The sequence below is a fragment of the Hemicordylus capensis genome, chromosome 4 (assembly GCF_027244095.1).
Source record: "Hemicordylus capensis ecotype Gifberg chromosome 4, rHemCap1.1.pri, whole genome shotgun sequence".
In the NCBI taxonomy this organism is placed as follows: domain Eukaryota; kingdom Metazoa; phylum Chordata; class Lepidosauria; order Squamata; family Cordylidae; genus Hemicordylus; species Hemicordylus capensis.
In genome coordinates, this window is record NC_069660.1 from 286,059,088 (window position 1) to 286,080,253 (window position 21,166).

Sequence of the window (21,166 nt, forward strand, 5' to 3'; positions counted from 1 at the left end):
GCCATGGAATGATTGCCCTTAGTCGAGGGTAGGGCACCCCAACACATTGAGATGCAAACTTCTCTTGAAGTATGAAGGGATCTATGGAAACACTAGCAAATATATAATACTTGTAGACCACAAGAACAGAATTTATGGTCTTAGTTCAGGCTTGTAGGAATGCAGGTTTAGGTATAATTCATCAAAACAATCCCAGTATTGGCATAACAAATATTTTGCTAGTCATTAGGTTAAGATCCTTTCTTGGATCTTTCCATGTGTGTTAATTTGTTTTTCATTCAGTGGCACTGATAAATCAGGATACAACAATAAAACAATATGTTGAACTAGCTGTGCTGGGCACAGAGCAACGACATCTCTAGTTCTCCCCCCACCCCCACCACCATTTTCTTTGGCTGCCAGCCCACCACTGCCATTTTCTTCCCCCACCTGCTGCCGTTTTCTCCCTGCCTGCCTGTCTGGCGCCGCTGCTATCCTCTTTCCCTGCTGGCAGCTCGCTTGCGAACTCTCGCAAGAGCTGCCACACATGGAATTAGTGCCTGAAAGAAAGAAAGATGGTATGTTTTATTTTACTGCGGGAGTGGGGTGGGGTATTGCTGAACAGCAGGGATTGCATCTCATTCCTTAGAAAGAGCATGGTTCCAGGGCAAGGAAAGTTCTTGAATAGGTCTCACCATCAGCTGTAGTGGCCTGTAGCAGCAGTTTAGACTGGCAGCTGGGATACACAGAAGATTCAGTACACACAGAACTTCATTTAAAGATAGCTGTGTGAACCAGATGCATTTTTTCTTTTCTTTAGTATTCTGACTACATATTCTATATGCCCGAGGTAGGAAAAAATTTGCTTCAGTTTCACACGTTACATTTGTGTATTTTCTTACAAGGAGAAAATAGGTTTGTGTGTAAAGAAAAAAATAATTTTTAAAGCAGCCCTAGTAAGTTTTGAAAAACAATGTCATGTTATTTCACTTCATCTGTGAAGATTTTCTATTGTTCCTAGTTACTGGCATCTCTATCGTGGGAAGCTCTAATTGCTTGCTAGAAATGTATTCTAGGTTGTAACAAATCACTTGATCTTGCACTAATATTGAACTGAATGGCATATATCCTTAGCAATGTTTCAATTTGATCTTGTTTGCTGGTCTTGAATAGAATAAAAAGAAAACATTTGAACTGTGTGTCAAGTCATGCCAAACACAATTTTATAAATTTCTTTAATGCTTTGGGTTGTGTGGTGGGTGGGATGCTCTGATACATTACAGAGTGATAGTTTATTGTATTCTTTCTTAAATGTTCACACAAAATATAATATCTTCTGAATCTTCTTGATGACTCTAAAATTTGTTTTTTGTGGTAGGAAGAATATTTGAACGAGTGACTTTTTCCCCTCCTACCCAAAAGCATAAGGGGCATGTCCCATACTGCAATCTGCAGAAACATAAATTATAATAGCAACAATGTTACTTGATACTTCCATACTTTGTGAAGGTTAATTTTGTTCAGTGGGGTTAATTAGAAAGGAAGGGATGGGCATAAAATCCAGGTTTGTTGCCTCATTTCTTATTATTCAGGAGAGAGCAAAATGAAGTTTTCAGTTTTTTTCCTATTCACAATTCAAGCCCAAGATGCCATCAGCTCTAACAGAGTCTAAACTGCAAACAGGGAGGTACCCCCCCCGCCCACAAATTCTCATTTTAGCTGCATTCTTTTATTTTATATATTACACAAATGTGTAATGTGTCAAAATATTTAATTCATGGACTTGGACACTTTTTAAAAATATGACAAATGAGTAGGAACACTGCAGTAATTAAAGACAATTCACATTTATGATTTGGGCATAAAAGTGTAAAAATTATACCCATCTATCTTGTTACATTTCCTCTTCTGTCCCTGAGGACTTAACTATGTACTTTATCTGTAATTGTTGCCAGTTTTCTATCATGTTCCCACTGGATTTCTGGTGGAAAAAAAATCTTATCCTTCTGATGACAGAGCTTGCTTGAATGATTTCATGCTCTTAGCATTTTTGTTCACGGGAATTAGGAGCAAAATGTAACTACAGCTGAACATAGCATCTATTTTTGTAATTTTGAAGTTTATACTCTGTTATTGGAGCTAAATGAAGAGATACAGGTGTTCTCCAGCCCAAGTCCTTTGGGATTTCTTGATGGTCGAGGCTTGAAAAGAAAATGCATGTGTTTCCAGAGTCAAACAGCAGCTGTGAGACAAGGATTTATGCTTTTCTCAGAACTTTGGGATTTCAGAATGTTACATTTAATCACAGGCACAGAAAAGAGAGCAAATGTTAAAGATGTTACATATAAAAGTAGGGGATTGATCTCTTTACCATACCAGCCAGTTGTGGGAATAGAGGAACAAAGTGGTCTTTAATCTTAATATGAATAATTTCAAAAAGATTATGCTAACTGCCAAGACTCAGTCTTTTAAGATACTTTTGCTGTGGCACAAAGGTTTTTTTTTTAGCCTTCTCATTGTTTGATATATTCCCATTACTTGAATGCTTGGAAGCAGAAAAGCAAGCTAATGTGATATCTGAGTGAGTTTTGTATCTATTTAAATTTAGTAATGTATTTGTATTATATTTATTTTTTTGGAAGCATGGCCCAATCAAACATTCATAAATAGCATTTAATTTGATAGGAGAGAATTAAGCAGGTGCTGAAATTAATGAAGTTTACATGTGCCCCCTTAGAATTTTAAAAAGCAGGTTGAAAATAATTCAAATGGTTACACAAGGCTTTTTAGATAGCAGTCATGTCAAGAGGAGTGTTGGCTGGCTACTTCATTGTCCATACAGTCCAATTGCCATCAAGAATGTGAGAGTACTCTACTTATTTAATAATTGTTCTATTCTGTTTTTCCGTCATGTTGCCTCTATACAAACATTTACAAATATCTACAGATCCAAACTGTACCACAATAAAATATGACCATGGAACTTTGCTTAAAACGAACCAATAACACTTTCCTATAACAGAGTAGCAGATAGTGGACAGCACATGCTAAAATATTAAAAATGATAGCTCCACAAACCGTCTCCAGAAAATGTCTCTTAGTAGGCTTCTTTGGGCAGGACATTCCACAGTTTTCTCTCCCACCCCACCCCCCTCAAAGAGAGAGAGAACAAACTTGTCTGTGGAGTAGAATATGGAAAAGAACCCCATCTGATGATCTCAGTTGTCCCAGGGGAAGCAATTTCTAAGATACTTTGTGTCCAGGCCATTTAAAGCTTTATAGTGCCAGCACTCCTTGATAGCCTTGGTTTTAAAATTCTTTTATGTTCATGTTTAAAATTTTAGGGGAAACTACACTCAGACTGAAATCCTTGGGTCATTATGTGCTTAAAAGTACATGTTTTGCCATGGTACATTTCTGAATTAGAGTCTGTATTTCAGAGTCGCTATTAGATAATTTTATGGGGAGAAGAAATTGTTTTTTCTGATGCTATGCAGGTTCTCCTACTGCCAGATCCTGTGGTGAAGTCATAGTTTTGTATTTATGATGTAATGTTCTGTTCCTATGGAAATTGTGATATAGCAAATTCAGCATTTTAGATTTATAAGGATTAAAGAGGAGGAACAGAAGAGGTGCAGGCAAATATAGTACTTGAAAAATAAAATCTTGCTGATTTAGGAACAATAACATATATAAGATTTAAATAATAACTTTCAAAAGATTTAGTGAATGTAAAGAAGTTTAATCTCCATTAAGTTGTTTCTACAAGTGTAAGTAATTTTTTAAAAAACTCTGTAAAGGGCTTTTGATACTTCAGAGAACCCTGTTCAGCCCCAAATCACTTCTGCATCTGCTGGCTTATAAAAACCTGTGACAGATTTAAGGTTATGAAATTTTGTGATCTAGCTACCTATAGCAAGTGGGAAGCAATTCCTTTCCTGTGCTCCATCTGTTACCCAACTTTTCTGCTATGATTCCAGCCCATGTAGGGGTGTATTTATAGTGCTACTCTAATCTTATTCCACTGGCAAAACTGCTGGTAAATCAGAAACTGAAATTGATCAGGAAATAGTGGGTTTTTTAATGGCTGAACAGAGACATCACCACAAATTATGGATATGGATAGTGACCCAACGACACTTAGAAATAGTGGGTTTTGCACCTGCACAGACTTCTTTGGGTAAAACTTGTTAGCTCCTCAAGACGCCCCCAGCCGCTGGCTGTGTGTGCTCCGCATCCATTAATATTGGCGGATTTGTGCCCTCCCAGTTTCTTTCTGACCGCCCATGTGATCACTTCTTCAGATCACTTAGTCCCCCCCCGTCCCCCCCCAGCCCGGAAAAAAATTTACAGTTGATAAAGATAGAAATTAAGCTACAGAACAACGAGACTACAGATTGCAATAAGTATTTATGCTTTATATGGTATTTGGAAAACGGAAAATGCGTTTTCCAAATACCATATAAAGCATAAATACTTATGGAAGAATAACCAGAGTGAGCTTGGTTATACATACATACATACATACATACATTTATTTTAATCGTTAATTGATTTAATGTTTTAAATGATTTTAATTGTAAACCGCCCAGAGACGCAAGTTTTGGGCAGCATAGAAAATTTTTAAATAAATAAATAAATAAATACAAAACTTGAATCAGGTGGATAGTTTAAAGGGCAGATATGTTATTGATGCGTGGAATTGTACTTTGTTAGTGTGGTGCATGTGTAAGCTGGCAACTATCTTCTTCGAATTCTTGTTAAAAGGCCCCAAATCACATATTCCAAACTCCAATTATCGACAAAAACTGGGGCCTTGAATCTGACAAACCTGCAATAATACTGCAGCACATACCTTTTGGCTCAAGCTATGCATTGGTGAGTAAAAGTTGAACAGGAGATTCAAGAGTGGGCTAATACAGAGTGATCCAATCTGAACCCTCTAGAAACCTGGGCAGTTTTAGGCTCTAAATACCTTAAACATCCTCATTACTACACCCCCACAATCCAGGCTACTCAACATGCATGGAAAGAGTTTGCCAGATGATTAAAATTTGACCCATATATCAGATGACACTATGGGGAAATCCACATATACTAATTGATTTAAAAAACAACAACCCAGTGATATGGAAACAATGGGCGCTAAGAAGAATCAGTCAGCTACCACAGATCTTAACAATCTTTATAAGCCCTTTTTAGTTCTACAGGATGAATTTCAATTGCTACCAGCATTTGCATTGCAGTACATGCAACTGAAACATAGCATCTCAATTAAATTTGGACCAGATGTTCTTGCAACTCCAGAGACTCCCAAGTATTCTTCAATAGGCAATTAGAGACAACTCTTTACCTAATTTAATAAACACTTGTCTATCACAGTGTACAATGCTCTTATTCCAAACTTAGATATAACTCAGGACAAATGGAATCGAGAACTCACTCGTAAGCTGGAATCAATGCACTGGTGGGAAATTATTCTTGCTGTTAAACTTAGTGCATTCGACATTAAGCTATGCCTTGTACAGCAAAAGATCATTCTTAGGGCGTACTGGACTCCAGCCTGCCTTGAATGATTAAAGCTTATCCCAGGTAGTGATTATTGGAGATGCCACAGTACACTTTTATTTTATTTTATTTTATTTTATTTTATTTTATTTTTACATTTTATATCCCACTCTTCCTCCAAGGAGCCCAGAGCGGTGTACTACATACTTAAGTTTCTCCTCACAACAACCCTATGAAGTAGGTTAGGCTGAGAGAGAAGTTACTGGCCCAGAGTCACCCAGCAAGTATCATGGCTGAATGGGGATTTGAACTCGAGTCTCCTTGGTCCTAGTCCAGCACTCTAACCACTATACCACGCTGACTCTCCTTGCATGCAGACTGGGATTGCCCCATTATACAAAGCTTCTGGAAAGATATTATTAGAATAATGGTGATGGCCACCAGCTTGGATGGCTTTTAAAGAGGCTTAGACAGATAGAGGGTGGACAGGTCTATCAATGGCTACTAGTCTGGTGGCTGTTGGCCATCTCCAGCCTCAGAGGCACGATGCCTCTCAATACCAGTTGCAGGGGAGCAACAGCAGGAGAGAGGGCATGCACATACCTCTTGCCTGTGGGCTCCCCAGAGGCATCTGGTGGGCCACTTGTGTGAAACAGGATGCTGGACAAGATGGGCCTTGTGCCTGATCCAGCAGGGCTGTTCTTATGTTCTTAATAAGCATGACAATGAACACAAATTTAGAACTGTAGGACAAAAAGGCAATACTGGGGTACATCCCAAATACTTGGAACTTAGATTTGAGTTCCAGACAATGGCTAGTGATTGGTTTATTATTGAGGGGTAAAATGGTTAATATTGTAACAATGGAAGACAACTAATGCTCCTAAAGTGGAGAACAGGGTACAAGACCTACCTGATCTAGCTTCACACAAAAAATGGGCCTTCACCAAGAATGATAAATCAGAGAAGTGGTTAAGGATTTGGCACAATTTCCTAGAACTATACATACACTAGAACCATGTGTATAAGACAACCATACATTTTCTGATCTCCTTATTGCTAATCCACCTAGGCACCCATATGTTACAGTAATTTCTTTTCTTTTCTATTTTCTTTTCTCTTTTCTTCCCCCCTCATTCGTTGAACGAATATGAGATTTGGGAAATAGGTAAGAGGGTGGGATACAATGATAATGGGGAATTGAATACTTTGTAAATGAGAAAAATATTCAATAAAGTATTAATTTTAAAAAGGGAATTCTTGTTAGATAGAAGATTTGGGTTTAGGCAAGAACCCCTGGTGGCGCAGTGGTAAAACTGCTGCCCTGTAACCAGAAGGTTACAAGTTCGATCCTGACCAGGGGCTCAAGGTTGACTCAGCCTTCCATCCTTCCGAGGTCGGTAAAATGAGTACCCAGAATGTTGGGGGGCAATATGCTAAATCATTGTAAACCGCTTAGAGAGCTTCGGCTATAGAGCGGTATATAAATGTAAGTGCTATTGCTATTGCTATTGCTATCTTGTTAGAAAAACAAAATCTACATCTTGGTTTTTCTTAGTTTCCTCTAACCAAGATATAACTTTTCTTAAATACAACAGTAAATAAATACCAATACTGTTGGTATTGAAGCTTCTAAAACGTAAAAACAAAAACAAAAATGTCTATGTGATGAGAACCAGCAAACGGTGGATGTATGGAATGTCAACATCAGACTTTGTTTCCCAGATGTATAGTTTAATATGGCTGTTCAAACAGCTATCAGCAAAACACTTACATGATACAAGGTAAGTAGAAGTGCAGATATGGTTTCGATGTCTGACATCCATTATGGAGTCTGCATTTCCTGAGGCATAAACTTAAATATGAAAACCTGTTTTTAATTGAGTTAAGTGTATGTTGGCTAGGATACTGAAGTAGCTCCTACTCATTTTGAAACATACTCGCTCACTCTCTCTTAACTTCCATCTGCTTTCACGCTAAAGATGGGCAGAAGAGACTGTAGCTGTTTACTTTCTGTTAATGTTTAAACGGACTCCAATGTCTTTAACTACATTTAATCCCTGTGATTTAGTGCTTCATATGATGATGGAAGCTGACCATTAGTAAGAAGGAAAACATGAAAGTAAATGCCAAAACATTTGTAACAAAAATGGCAGCATTTGACAAACTTGTGATCCATATGTTGGTAGAACACTTGGGCTGCAAAGCTGTTCTCCGCTACACCTATAAAAATATTGCCTAAACCAATGGGTCTTGACTGAACCCAACACAGAGTATTGCAACCATAGATTTCAAATATACTTCTTTTACAAATAAATAGCACCGTGTCATAATGTATTATCTTTCTTGTGTTACCATATTAAATTTAATTACAAATGCTGCTTTGAAATGTATTATTTGTGTTAGATTTACATTCTACTTTATCCCTAAATGTCTGGAGAAAAAAGAACAAAGACATATAATTTGTTCTTCAGTATTCCATAAAGGTTTCCAGAAGAGTGCAAAACCTTGGGCAACCACCCCAAAAGCATCAGGCAGTTGTGCTGCAAATTCCTCCTTGCCAGGAAGGAAGGAAGGAGGCACAAATTCCCAGTCGGTCTGTTTCTATCCTCACTCATATTGCTGGTGATCAGCATGCCTGCCTGTTGTCAGATTACAGCTGGTCTTCCATCCACCTTTAAAAAGTTATATGATCTAATAATGAAACTCAACAGAAAGGATGGCCTATATGTTTTTGTTTCTTGAGATTGTACAACTTTTGTAGTGAGTAACTGTGAACAAAAGTGATTTGTGCTGTGTAAGTACTCATTGTCTCAAAGGTGGTGGTTGACTTAAAACTGGAAGCAAGCTTTAATGCTAAAGGATCTTCCTTTTGATTTAGGTATTCAGTTCAGAAATAAGAAGTGATGTGCTTCGTGGTAATAGGATTTGCCCTGTTGGGCAAAGAACAGCCCTGCTGGATCAGGCCCAAGGGCTATTTAGTCCAGCATCCTGTTTCACACAGTGGCTCACCAGATGCCTCTGGGAAGCCCACAGGCAAGAGATGGAGGCACTCTCTCTCTCTCTCAGGCGCGTAACAACGATCGGGCAAGGGGAGACAGTTGTCTGGGGGCCCCACTGCCTGGAGGGGCCCCCCAGAGGCACCTCACGTGACTCCCCATTGCCCCCTGCCCATCCCCAAGGCCCCTCAGCCACTTGCCCTGTTCGCCGTCTCTCCAGCTTGTTCTCCTGGATGGCAATCCAGGCAGCAGACAAGCTGCAAAGAGCTCCTTTTCTCCCGCCTCTCAGCTGATCGGCGGGTGGGCGGGGCTTCCACGGAGGCCTCGTGTAGGCCTCTGTGAAGCCTGAACTCCAGTAGGGCCCAAGCCAGCCAGGAAGGAGGAGGCAGTCAGAGTGGCCACCACTGTTCTCTGCAGCAGAAGACCCCTTGCTGCCAGGTAGAGTGTGAACTCCTTGTTGTGGTTACCTTCCCCGCCCCCGGATATATAGGCATCTGCTTGCCATAGGGCTTTGATATGGGGAGGAGGGACTGAGAAGTCTCTGAATATTTATTTTTAAACAGCTTGGAAAATTTGCTGGCTTAAAAAAACTATCTAAAAAGTCCTATAAGTGGCTTGTTTCATGGCAGAAAATTACAAAAACTTCTGGAAGAAACAGTATTATATTTATTTTATTCATTCATTCATTCATTTATAAATGCACTTATGTTCAAGTTGTTTTGCAACCCAGAAGGTCTGAGTGAGAACTGTGAAGCATGTCTTGTGCTTTTATTTTATTTTATTTTTCTTGTGTGTGAACTGCTCCCCAATAACTTGCAGGGACTTCAGGGTAAATCTGGCCAACATGTGAATGCAGCACCTCTATTTCAGAGGAGATGTGTGTTAAAGGGCTTTAAAAGCCTCCTGTGAAAAACCTCCTGCAATCAAACTTGACTGAATTTGTTCAGAATTCTGAGAAAACAAACATAGGCTCACCCTGCATGGTTGAAAGTCTCCTTTGCTAATCTGCAGCGAGGGGCCCATTTTAATCATTCGTCTTTCTAGTGTGTTCTAGGCATTAAAAGTAAAACAAATGTATAGTGCTCAATATATATCACTATATATTGTGATGTGTGCGTGTGTGTATTCAGTGAAATGTATTTGCAGGCAGCATACTTATTTTGGAATATCAGACTTAAATCCTTGGGGGCCTGGGGTGTGCGGAGGCCCTGGACTTTGAGTGGGGGGGGGGGCATTTTAAAATCTTGTCTCTGGGCCCATTCCAACCTTGCTACGTCCCTGCTCTCTCTGCTCTTGCTCCCCTGCAACAGGTATTCAGAGGCATCTTGCCTCTCATCCTGGAAGTAATCCTTAGCAATCAAAACTAGTAGCCATTGATAGACCTGTGACCTCCATGAATTTGTCTAAGTCCCTTTTAAAGTCATTGAAGCTGGTGGCCATCACCACATCCTGTGGCAGAGAGTTCCACAGTTTAATTGTGTGCTTTGTGAAAAAATACTTCCTTTTGTCAGTCCTAAATTTCAGTTTCATGGGATGACCCCTGGTTTTTGAGTGAGAAATCTTCCTCTTCCACTCTCCACAGCATGCATAATTTTATAGATCTCTATCATGTCCCCTTAGTCGCCTTTTTTCTAAACTAAAAAGCTCCAGTTATTGTAGCTCTGCCTCATAAGGAAGGTGTTCTAGGACCCTAATAATCTTGATTGCCTTCTTCTGTACCTTTTCCAGTTCTATAATGTCCCTTTTTAGATGCAGTGACCGGAACTGTACACAGTACTCCCAAGTGTGGCTGTACCACAGAGCTGTATAAAGGCATTTTAATATTAACAGTTTATTTTCATCCCCTTTCTAATGATCCCGAGCATGGATTTGTCTTTTTCACAGCTGCCACACACTGAGTCAACACTTTCAATGTGCTGCCCACGGGGCTGTCCTTAGAGAGCCCTGGTGGGGTGTGGGGCCTGGGGCAAATCAGCCGGTGCAGGGCCCCCTTCCAGTTAATTCTAATGGGGGTTAAAAGAGGGGGGCCAGGGACGACCGCCCTGCTTGCCATGCCCTAAGGACAGCCCTGGCTGCCAACCACAACTCCAAGATCCCACTCCTGTTCAGTCAGCAGCAGCTCAAACCCCATCAACATATATGTGAAGCTTGATTTTCCCCCCATCCCCATTACCTTACACTTAACTTAAACTGAACTTCATTTGCCATTTTGTTGCTCACTCACTCATTTTGGAAATATCCTTTTGGAGCACCTAACAATCTATTTGGGATTTCATTGCCCTAAATAGTTTAGTGTCATCTGCAGATTTGAACACCTTGCTGCTTACCCCAACTTCTAGATCAGTGGTTCCCAAACTGGGGTCCTCCAGTGATTGCTGAACTACAACCCCCATCATATCCAGCCTCAATAAATTGTAGCTGAGGCTGGTGGGAGTTGTAGTTCAGCAACATCTGGAGGCTTCCAGGTTTGGAACCACTGATCTAGATCATTTCTTAATAAATTTACAAGTACTGGTTCTAGTACAGATCCCTGGGGGATCCCTCTTCCTACTCCAGAAAGAAAGAAGGAAATGAAAAAATGCAGTAAATGAGAAGCATGATAATTAGTAAGAGGGAAATAGTGCCATCTTCAATGTTACAGAAAGGCTAGCATACAAGAAAGCATCTTCTGCTTTTTTCTGATTTTGCTCCTCTAAGGAAAATATCTGCATCTCAAAAGCTTGATGCCCTAATCTTTTGGTAAAGTTGGTCTAAGAAATGGCAAAAATTGAAGCCAGTCTCCGTTAGTTTGAGATAGCACTGAATTACAATTCTGTAGCATCTTGTATCTTAGAAATAATCTCGCTCAAATTAAGGTACAGTTATAACCAAAACATTTAAGTTCCATAGAAAACTACTTTTAAAGCCCCTCAAAGATAAGATGATGTTTGGAAGCATGATTCTGGGAAATCATCACTTGCTTTACATATTCTTCATAGCATTTTATGGGCATGGGAGAGAAACAGGTATGGACCCACTATAGAATGTTGTAGTATATCCGTGGTGTGCATGTATTACCCAAGTCTTTCCCTGAGCATGGTGGATGTTTTTAGGCACCTTTCCTGCTGAGAAGCAGCAGGGGCTGTGGCTGTGCCTGTGCAGAAACCACATGTGAGTTTCTCCAAGCTGAATTTCTCTGAGCCTTGCGCTGGCACAGGCCCCGCTCTGAGCACACTGCAGCCTGCCCTGCTCTCTCTCCCTGTCCTAGCAATTCATCTTTTTACCCCGCCCTGTAGCCCAGCCGAGAGCTGACCTTTTTTTTTTTTAGGAAGGCGCAGACTTGCCTGCTATTGAAAGGCTCTCTGCACAAAATCTGTTACAGCTCCCTTGCTCTCCACTGCAACTTCTCAGCTGTTCAGCAGGTGGGTGGTGAGGCTTCCAGAAAGGCCTCTATCTGCAGAGCTCCCTGAAGCTCTCCAGTGCCGACTGGCAGGCAGGCTGCAGGCAGCAGGGAAGGAAGAAAGGAGGCAGAGTGGCTAGCACTGTCTGCCCATGCCCACCACAGTGCTGTGCACGCCCTCTGCTCTGCCCTGCCTCAAACAGAAAGACTCCTCTTCAGACCTAGTAATGGAGGTATAATGTGATTTCCTTTTTGTAGTTATCCCCCCATTTTGAATATTTATGCAACGGCTTGCTGTAGGGCTTTGATATCTGGCACAGATGTAGGGCAGATTGGGAAGGTGCTGAATATTTAATTTGAAATGGATTGGGCAATCTGTTGATTTTTAATATTTTTTTAAAAAAATTTAAAAAATCAAAAAAGTCCTATAAGTGGCTTGTTTCATGGCAGAAGATTACAAAAATGTCTGGAACTGAAGCCCCCCTCTTAGAACATCATTCCACTTTCGTATGGAGGACTCTGCCATTTGCCTTCATAAAAAAGGGTAAAGCACCCGCCTTTTTGCCCCAGCCTTTAGATCACCTGGAATGACTTGGAATAGGGCTTTGGTACTGAGCACAGATGTAGGGCAGGGTGGTAGAGCTATGTATATTTAATTTGAAGTGGATTGGACAAATTTTTGGTTTTTAACATTTGTTTGAATTGAAGGGGGGGGAAACATCCAAAAAAGTCCTATTAGTGGCTTTTTTTCATGGCAGAAAATTACAAAAACTTCTGGAATAAACATGTAATTTATATTTATATTATATTATATTATATTATATTATATTATATTATATTATATTATATTATATTATATTATAAATTAATGGCGCAGCGGAGAAGTAACTTGCCTAGGGCTCAAGAGGTTGCTGGTTCAAATCGCCACTGGTTTCCCACACTATGGGAAACACCTATATTGGGCAGCAGTGATATATGAAGATGCTGAAAGGCATCGTCTCATACTGAGTGGGAGATGGCAATGGTAAACCCCTCCTGTATTCTACCGAAGAAAACCACAGGGCTCTGTGGTCGCCAGGAGTCCACACCAACTCAACGGCACAACTTTACCTTTATGCTCAAGTTGGTTTGCAACACAGAAGGCTTGAGTGAGAACTGTGAAGCATGTGTTGTGCTTCTATTTTTATTTTTTTCTTTTCAAATGCACTTTATGCCCAAGCTGGTTGTACATATCCAAAAACCTCACGCACTCATACTATTTACACTGAATATTATCGATTAGTATGATTTTGTAATCATATGAAATATTAAAGAGGCCCCGCCCATACTGATTCACTCCCAGCCCTGCACCTCTCTAGGGACGGCCCTAGTTGGGGTGAACCTGAAGCTGCTGTTCAAGGGTGGTTGGTGGGATCTTCAGACTCAATCCGGCTCACAGCCCATTATGTCACTCTGCCTTCCGACGCCCTAATATCAGGTCTTTCTAGGCTTTCTCTTGAGTTCGCGGCTCTGCATCGATCGAACTTGGCACTGAACACTTTGATACCATCCACTTTGACCTTGGCCCTTCTGACAAACCCGACCTTGCTTCCCACAGGTTTGATCGCTTCCTCTATGCCACCCCAAAATAAAAAGAAACCCTGCCTGAAGGTTTCAGAGATGTTTGCAACTTCTGCTCATACAATGGCCCAGTCCCCTCAGAAGCCTCCGAAACGGAAGTCTTCTACCCAGGATCATGATGCTGTGCAGAAGCCAAAGAAGAAGTGCAAACAAGTAGCAATACAACCTCTTGCTCCACTACAGCATTACTCCCTTGACCAATAAACCTTATTTATTTATTTACTTACTTACTTACCTATTTATTTAATATATTTCTATACCACCTGAAAGGTTTTCTCTAAGCTTCGCTGCTGGTAGCTGCGTTTTTGCCGTCAAAGAGGTACACCCAGATGCAGACTTGGCTATAACCACGGTTAAGCATCCATTTCAAAACCTGAATCATAGAGGTGGCAGCGCAGACCCATCTGAGGATGTGGCTGCTACATGCTTTCAGCACTTCTCACTGGCAGCTGCTTGGAGAATGAGCCATATCCCTCATCTCAGCTGTGCAGCTATGGAGTAGCCAGGCAACAGGGGTGCCATCACACCGCATCCCAGACTGGCCAGCCTGTCATACTGCACAGCCACTCAGGGGGAACAGTCATGGATGTCCATAAGCACAAATACTCCAACTGGCAGGACAAGCAGAGCACCGCAGCAGGTAAGCTGAAGCAGCCAAGTTGTATTTTTCACACAGAAAGGATGGGAATAGGGAGACAGCCCCTTTCCTAGGTGGGAATATTTGCCCCCATAATGTTTCTCATCAGAACTTTCTTTGGGTCATTAATGCATCATGTACGAGATGGTACTTGTGGTGTTCGAGCTTGTGTGCTTGTTGCATGCTGTAACATTAGCCCATTACCCCATGGACCGCTCTCTCATGAAAGCGGCAGACTAAGGGAAGCAAGGGAGGATGCTCTATGCAGGAAAGCTGTGGGGATGGGCACTTGGGCAAGTGCTGTCCTGGTTTTGGTGACTGCTGCCAAGCCACTTTCAAACCCCATGCCCTGCCAACCCATCTGCTGATGTGGAGATGTGCATCCCAAACCGCGGCCCCCATGGGCGATGCAGCTGTCCCAGAAGAGCTGGAAATCGGAGCTCTCTACCCCTATTAATCACCGTTGCATGGAGATCTACATATGCCTCAACGCTGGTCCTGGTCTGGGACACCCCCAGACAGCTCGTGAAATGGACCATCAGAGTAGAAAAGAGAGAAGAGTATTGCCCTGAAACAGCAGATCTGATACAAGAGAACAATTCATCCCCTTCTCCACCTAACAACTCCCATAGCAGGCCATGGGTGCTCTGAATAGAGCAAGGATGGTTTCTGATTTGCAGCCGTAGGGAGTGCTATCCCGGGGAGCACATTCCTGGTCTTGGGGACCGCGGACAAGCTGCTGCGATACCATGCCCTCTGCCTGCCTGCCCATCCACACATCCATGTGTACAACTATACTCTTGCCAACACCCTGGAACGGCCACCCCACTCTCCAGCAGTATCCGGAGAATAGGGGCTCCCCTCTCCCGTCCATCCCCACACTTGTGCATCCTTCCCCCAGCACCACACACACGCACAAGGGCAAGGGAAAAGGCAGCATCTAGATGCTCTCTGGGTGCTTACAGATCCACACATGGGAAGATTGTGGGGAGGCTTCAGGGGGATATTTTCTATTTTTTTAAAAGAAAGGATGCGGATGTGGGGCCCAGCAACTTCCCGGGGTGTGGGTTATAACTCCTGGTTACTCATGAGCAAAGCCCTGGTTGCTATTTATCAAGGCATGATGATGAATGTGGCCACTTAATGGCCACACAGACTACACCCACTCATGAGAGTGTCAGGCCATGGGTGCTCTGAGTAGTGTCCTGGAGACTGCTTTCCTGCTCCCAGAGATGGCGGCCAAGGTGCCTCCTAAACCATCCCACTTCCTGGCCATTCACGCCATGTACAGGTGCATTATTGTCATCTGCCCTGGGGTTGGGGGAGCAGAGGAAAGTGTCCTCTCCCACGATTCCCTGCCCCTGCTTATCTGTATACAGCACACAGATGGAACAGACCTGGGAGTTTTGAATGGGTGGAAAGGTCCTTGCCGGTGCCCACCCCTCCACCAACACCATGCACATGCCAGGGCAAGTGAAAAGGGAGTGTCTGGATGCCCTCTGGGTCATTGTCAAGCATGGTAGCAGCCTTTTTCGCATCCTGGACTTCAGAGAACTCAACTGATGCATCACATACAGATGCTTTCCAGACCATACCAGCTATTCTCACACTTCTCTAGGAAGGGACATTGTTCATTCCCTTGGATCTCAAAGATCCTTATTACCACCTCACCATCTGCCCCCTGCACCACTGTTATCTCTTTTTTCAAGATTGGGAACCATACCTATCAATTTAAGTCCTTACCCTTCGTCCTGACCTCTGCCCCGAGGTTTTTCACCAAATGTATGGCCCCAATGGTGGCTTTTCTGAAACAGGGAATCCAGTTATTTTCATTCTTGGACTATTGGCTTATCATAGGCAACACTCCCTGGTAGCCATGATAGACCTCCTAATCAGTACAGTCCACAGATCAGATATGAGAAATTCAGACGCAATTCCCCTACCTGCATCAAGTTCATAGGTCTCCTGTTCCATTCTATGCATGCAAAAATCTATGTTCCATGGCCTGGATCCATGCCATCTCTACACTTACTGTCCATCTTGCGAGTTCAGTGGCACTGCACATGCATGGTGCAACAACTGTAAGGCTACATGGTCTCCACGACACAAATTCTCCCCCACGCTTGTCTCCACTCTCACACCTTGCAACAATGGTTCCTCCACCACTTCTAGCTTCAGAAGGACACCCAAACATATTGGATGCACTTACCTCATCACATCTGCCAATCTGTTTGCTGGTGGGCAGACCCTCGTCATCTCTGTATGGGGGTCAGTGTTCCCTCTAACAGGGATTCCCAGATGTTGTTGACTGAGCATATCTGAGCATCTCTGTTGGAACACTGATGGGGGTCTCAATTTCATTCTCTTCTACCACAACATGTGACCACAGATGCATCAGAAACCAGTTGGGGAGCTCACATGGCTTCCATCTCCAAGGCCTGTGGGATATATAAGAGGAAAAACAGCACATAAACGTCCTTGAACTGTTAGCCATCTTCAAGGCCCTCAGAGGGTTTTTGCCCATCATCAGGCATTCCGTCATCACAGTCCAGTCCAACAATGTGACAGCGAAGGCACACCTGAACAGACAAGGTGGTACCAGCTCTACAGTCCTCCTTCACCTGCCCCTAGAATTCTGTCAGTGGTACATACAACATTTGATCACCTACATAGCCATCCACATCCAGGGCAAGGCCAATCCAGAAGTGTATCGCCTGAGCAGGGCTGGCACAGACTCTCCCAAATGGCAAAGAGAACACAGTCCTCCGCTCCCCCTTCACACAGTGGGTCACCACAGACATAGATCTTTTTGTGTCACCCCTCAATGCTCAGTGTTGCCAATACTGCTTGAGAGCAGGGAAGGGCAGGCACACTCCAGTCACCCCCACTCCCTGCTCCTGCTAATCTCTAGGGTTCTCCACAAGATACAAGAGGAGCAACCGGGAGATCATCATCATCATCATCATCATCATCATCATCATCATCACTCCTTGCTGGCTCAGGAGTCCATGATTCCTTCGCCTGTTTCAATTCTCAGCAGGCTGCCATCTTTGGCTTCCCAAGTTTCCTCACCTGCTCACTCAATGATCCGGTCGTCTTCATCATCCAGACCTCCACAGGTTGCACCTCACTACATGATGGATATGCCCGTTTTCCTGCAGGAACTGTAACACGTCCTCACAGCGACAAGGAAGCCTACAACGTTAGTCATATCTACAAAAATGGAATCATTTTCTCCAATTTCTATGTTCTAGGGACACTTCTCCCATCTCACCTGTCCACTATGAATGTCTGTGCTTACCTGTTACTATCTACGGTTCTATCTTGTGGCCATTGTGGTGAACTCTCCTTTGAAAACTCATTCATGGTTCAGGGACTCCATGATTAATGCTTCTTAAAACTCCCAGCCCACCTTTACCCAGATACCCAGTCATGGTTCCTGCCTGGGACCTTTAACTGGTACTTTTCTGCCTCATGGGACCACCTTTCGAACCCATGGTGATGACTTCCTTGGACATACTATTTTGCAAAGTAGCCTTTTTGGTTGCCGTCACCTCATTAAGACGTGTCACTGAGCTCAGAGCTCTCTGAGTAGATTCGCCTTACCTCATTTGTCACAGTGACAAGGTGGTGCTCTACCTGGATGTCACCTTCCTTCCTAAAGTGGTTTCTACATTCCACCGCTCCCTACCACTCACTTACCTGTGTTCTTCCCAAACCCTACGGATGATGACCACCATTGCATGTACTCTCTTGATGTCCGCAGGGCACTAGTGTTTTATGTACACTGTACTTGCGAATGGAGGCAATCACAGTCGCTCTTTCTCTCCCACACAGGCCTGAACAGAGGCAGACAAGCTTCTCCTCAAACTATCTCCCACTGGTTCATCAAGACCATCAAACTCTGCTACCATTTGGCCAAAAAGGATGTACATACTAGGGATGTGTGAACCGGTTCGAATCCGAACCGGGGTGGTTCGGAGGTTCGGATTCGAACCAAACCAGCCATCAGGTTCGAGCTGCAGGTTCGAATTCGAACCGAACCAGGGGGTGGTTTGATTCGAACCGGTTTGAACCGGTTCGGACACCCAAAAATTGGTAGGATGGTAGCTGGCACCCAGGGGTACCTGTCACCCAAACCCCAAAGCAATCGGACACTCGTACGATTTTTTATTTTACGATTTGCTATGATAGCAAATGAGATTTTCAATGAGACACCATGAATCCACTCACTCTCATTTGCTATCATAGAATCCACACTCAGAACACCTCAGAAAAAACAGAACCCTGTACGCCATGGTTTAGCAACCCATGGGGGTGGTTGGCACCCTATGTGCCATACACCACCACTCGCTCTGGGCCACCCCAGCACCCCCCAAGTGCACTTATGGGGCTGCTGAAAGCTCCATTATAGCTTATGAGGAAAAACCTTAAAGATGTGTAAACTTCAACAATTCACCAAAAATCAGCCCTCTGCCCAAATCCTTTGAAAAAATTCAGGTAGCTTCCTTGCCCCTACCTGGCACTACCACCAACCCCACACTGCTCTAGGCCACCCCTTTGCCCCCGATGTGAAGCTATACATTTGCTGACACCTCCATGCTTCTTTATGGAGTAAAACCTTAAAGACGCATAAACTTCAAAAGTCACTTAAAAATCATCCCTTTGCCCAATTCCTTTCAAATAATTCTGATAACTTCCTTGCCCACCCTAGGAATTACCACCCACCACACTCCACTCTACAACACCCCTTTCCCCCTGACGTGAAGCTATACATTTGCTGCAATCCTAATTATTCTCTATGAGGAATTCAAAAATACTTTAATAACACCAATAATCAGAGGAGTGTCCAATTGCCTTGGGGTTTTTTGGGAGGTAGGCACCCCTGTCTGTCTACCACCCACCCCGCTTTGGTGCCTCTAGGTGCTCCACAATAGGGGATATGGACTGGTTCGGGTCCCATTATACTCTATGAGAAAAATAATTAAAAATATTTCAAATATTCATTAAAAATCGTAGGACTGTCCTATTGCTTCAGGGTTTGGGTGGTTGTTGGCACCCATGGGTGCTCCACAATAAGGTATAATGGCCTGGTTCGAGTCCCATTATATCCTATGAGAAAAAAATAAAAATAATTTTCAAAAATTCATAAAAAATCGTACGAGTGTCCAATTGCTTTGGGGTTTGGGTGACAGGCACCCCTGGGTGCCAGCTACCATCCTACCAATTTTTGGGTGTCCGAACCGGTCCGAACCAGTCCAAATCTGAACCGAACCAGGAGGTGATTCAAACAAAACCAAAACCGAACCATTCCCTCCTGGTTCGAACCCGGTTCGAATCCGAACTGAACCGGGCAAACCGGTTTTGTGCACATCCCTAGTACATACCTACTTGTGTCAAGGCCCACTCCAGCAGGGCTGTGGCAACCTCCACCACCTTTGACAGTGTGGTCCTGTTGGACATTGTATGTCAAACTGTGACATGGGTATCTCTTCATTCCTTCATGTACCACTACACCCTAGATGTCAATTTCTGCAGGGATGCTTCCTTTGGAACGGCTCTTTGCATAATCACCCATCACTCTTTGCATAATCTCCCATCTCCCAGGTAAGAAATGCACTGGGTGCAGCTTGCTATGCGCCCATTTGTGTAGAGGACAGATACCACATTGAAGAACAACAGATTGCTTACCTGTAACTTTGGTTCTTCTTGTGGTTATCTGTGCTCTTAAGTGCCCATCTTTAGTTCTCTAGGTCAATGGACTCAAAGACGGAAGGAGGGAAGCCACGCACATTGGCATATCACCAGGTAGTAGTGTGCATGGTTTGGTTCGGCACACTATTACAGACCTCCGGACCGGTCCGGCGGTCCAGAGGTCCGGATGTTCGGGGGCATTTCGCTTTAAGCGGGGGGGGGTAGTACTTACCCCCCCGCCACTCTTCTCCCTCCGGCGCTGGTCGTTTTAAACATCTTCTTGGGGCGGCAGAGTTCTTCCCTGCTGCCCCTGCCCCCGTCGTTGTTCGTTAAGGCTTAAAAGAGACTAGCGCTAGTGGCACACATGCGCCCTGCACGGCGCGCACATTCATCTGTGACTCTGGCACGCGCGCCGCATCAGAGACAAGCAAGTGCGCCGTTTAGGGCACATGCGCGCTGCTAGCGCTAGTCTCTTTTAAGCCTTAACGAACAACGACGGGGGCAGGGGTGGCAGGGAGGAACTCTGCCACCCCAAGAAGATGTTTGAAACGACCAGCGCCGGAGGGGGAAGAGCGGCGGGGGGGGGCGGTAAGTACTACCCCCCCCCCCCGCTTAAAGCGACAGTCCCCCCCATGCCGGACCGGGGGGGGACTCCGGACCATGCACACCCCTATCACCAGGAGGAGTGGGGCTACTGCCAAAACACAGTAAATAAATTCAGCTTGGAGAAAATCTGACATGGTCTCTGCACAGGCGCAAAGCCAATTCGTGTAAGAGTACAGATGACCACTAGAAGAACCAAAGTTACAGGTAAACAACCTGTCATTTATGGGCCCCCTTAGGGTTTCCACCCCTTCAGATGCTTTGAACACCAATAGTACCTCCTACTTGCCTGCAGGCACTCTGGTTATCCATTCATAAAGATTATAATGTTCCCAACTCTTTTAGAAATAGTATGTTTCTCTTAAATATTCATGAGAAGCTGGAAGCATAGATTTATTAATAAACAGTTAAATGTTATTCTTTGAGACAACTAGTATGTACAAAGATGGCTGGAAATTTTGAAATTAAAATACAGCTTGTCCACTCAAGTAATATAGAAAATTGATAAATGTTTGCTTATAGCAAAGTGGGGTCATTCTGTTTTATGTAGAATATAACTGTTCCCTGCATAGCTGCTATGATCCCATAGGGAACAGAAGCTCTAGCTGCCTCCTGTACATGTTCAGGCACTGCATAAAGGCATTATGAAAAATGGGAGTTCTGTGCATATCTTCCATATCACAATCCAACCCCTTCTTCCTCCATTTTGTTAGGGAACATTTATTGAGTGATTGATTTGATTTGTAT

General features: G+C 43.4%; 1 protein-coding gene across 14 annotated transcripts in view; it reads left to right on the plus strand.

Moving 5' to 3' along the window:
* Window positions 1-21,166, plus strand: part of VPS13B (vacuolar protein sorting 13 homolog B) — a 714,157-nt gene that overhangs the window by 208,550 nt on the left and 484,441 nt on the right. The gene's annotated exons all lie outside the window — the stretch shown is intronic.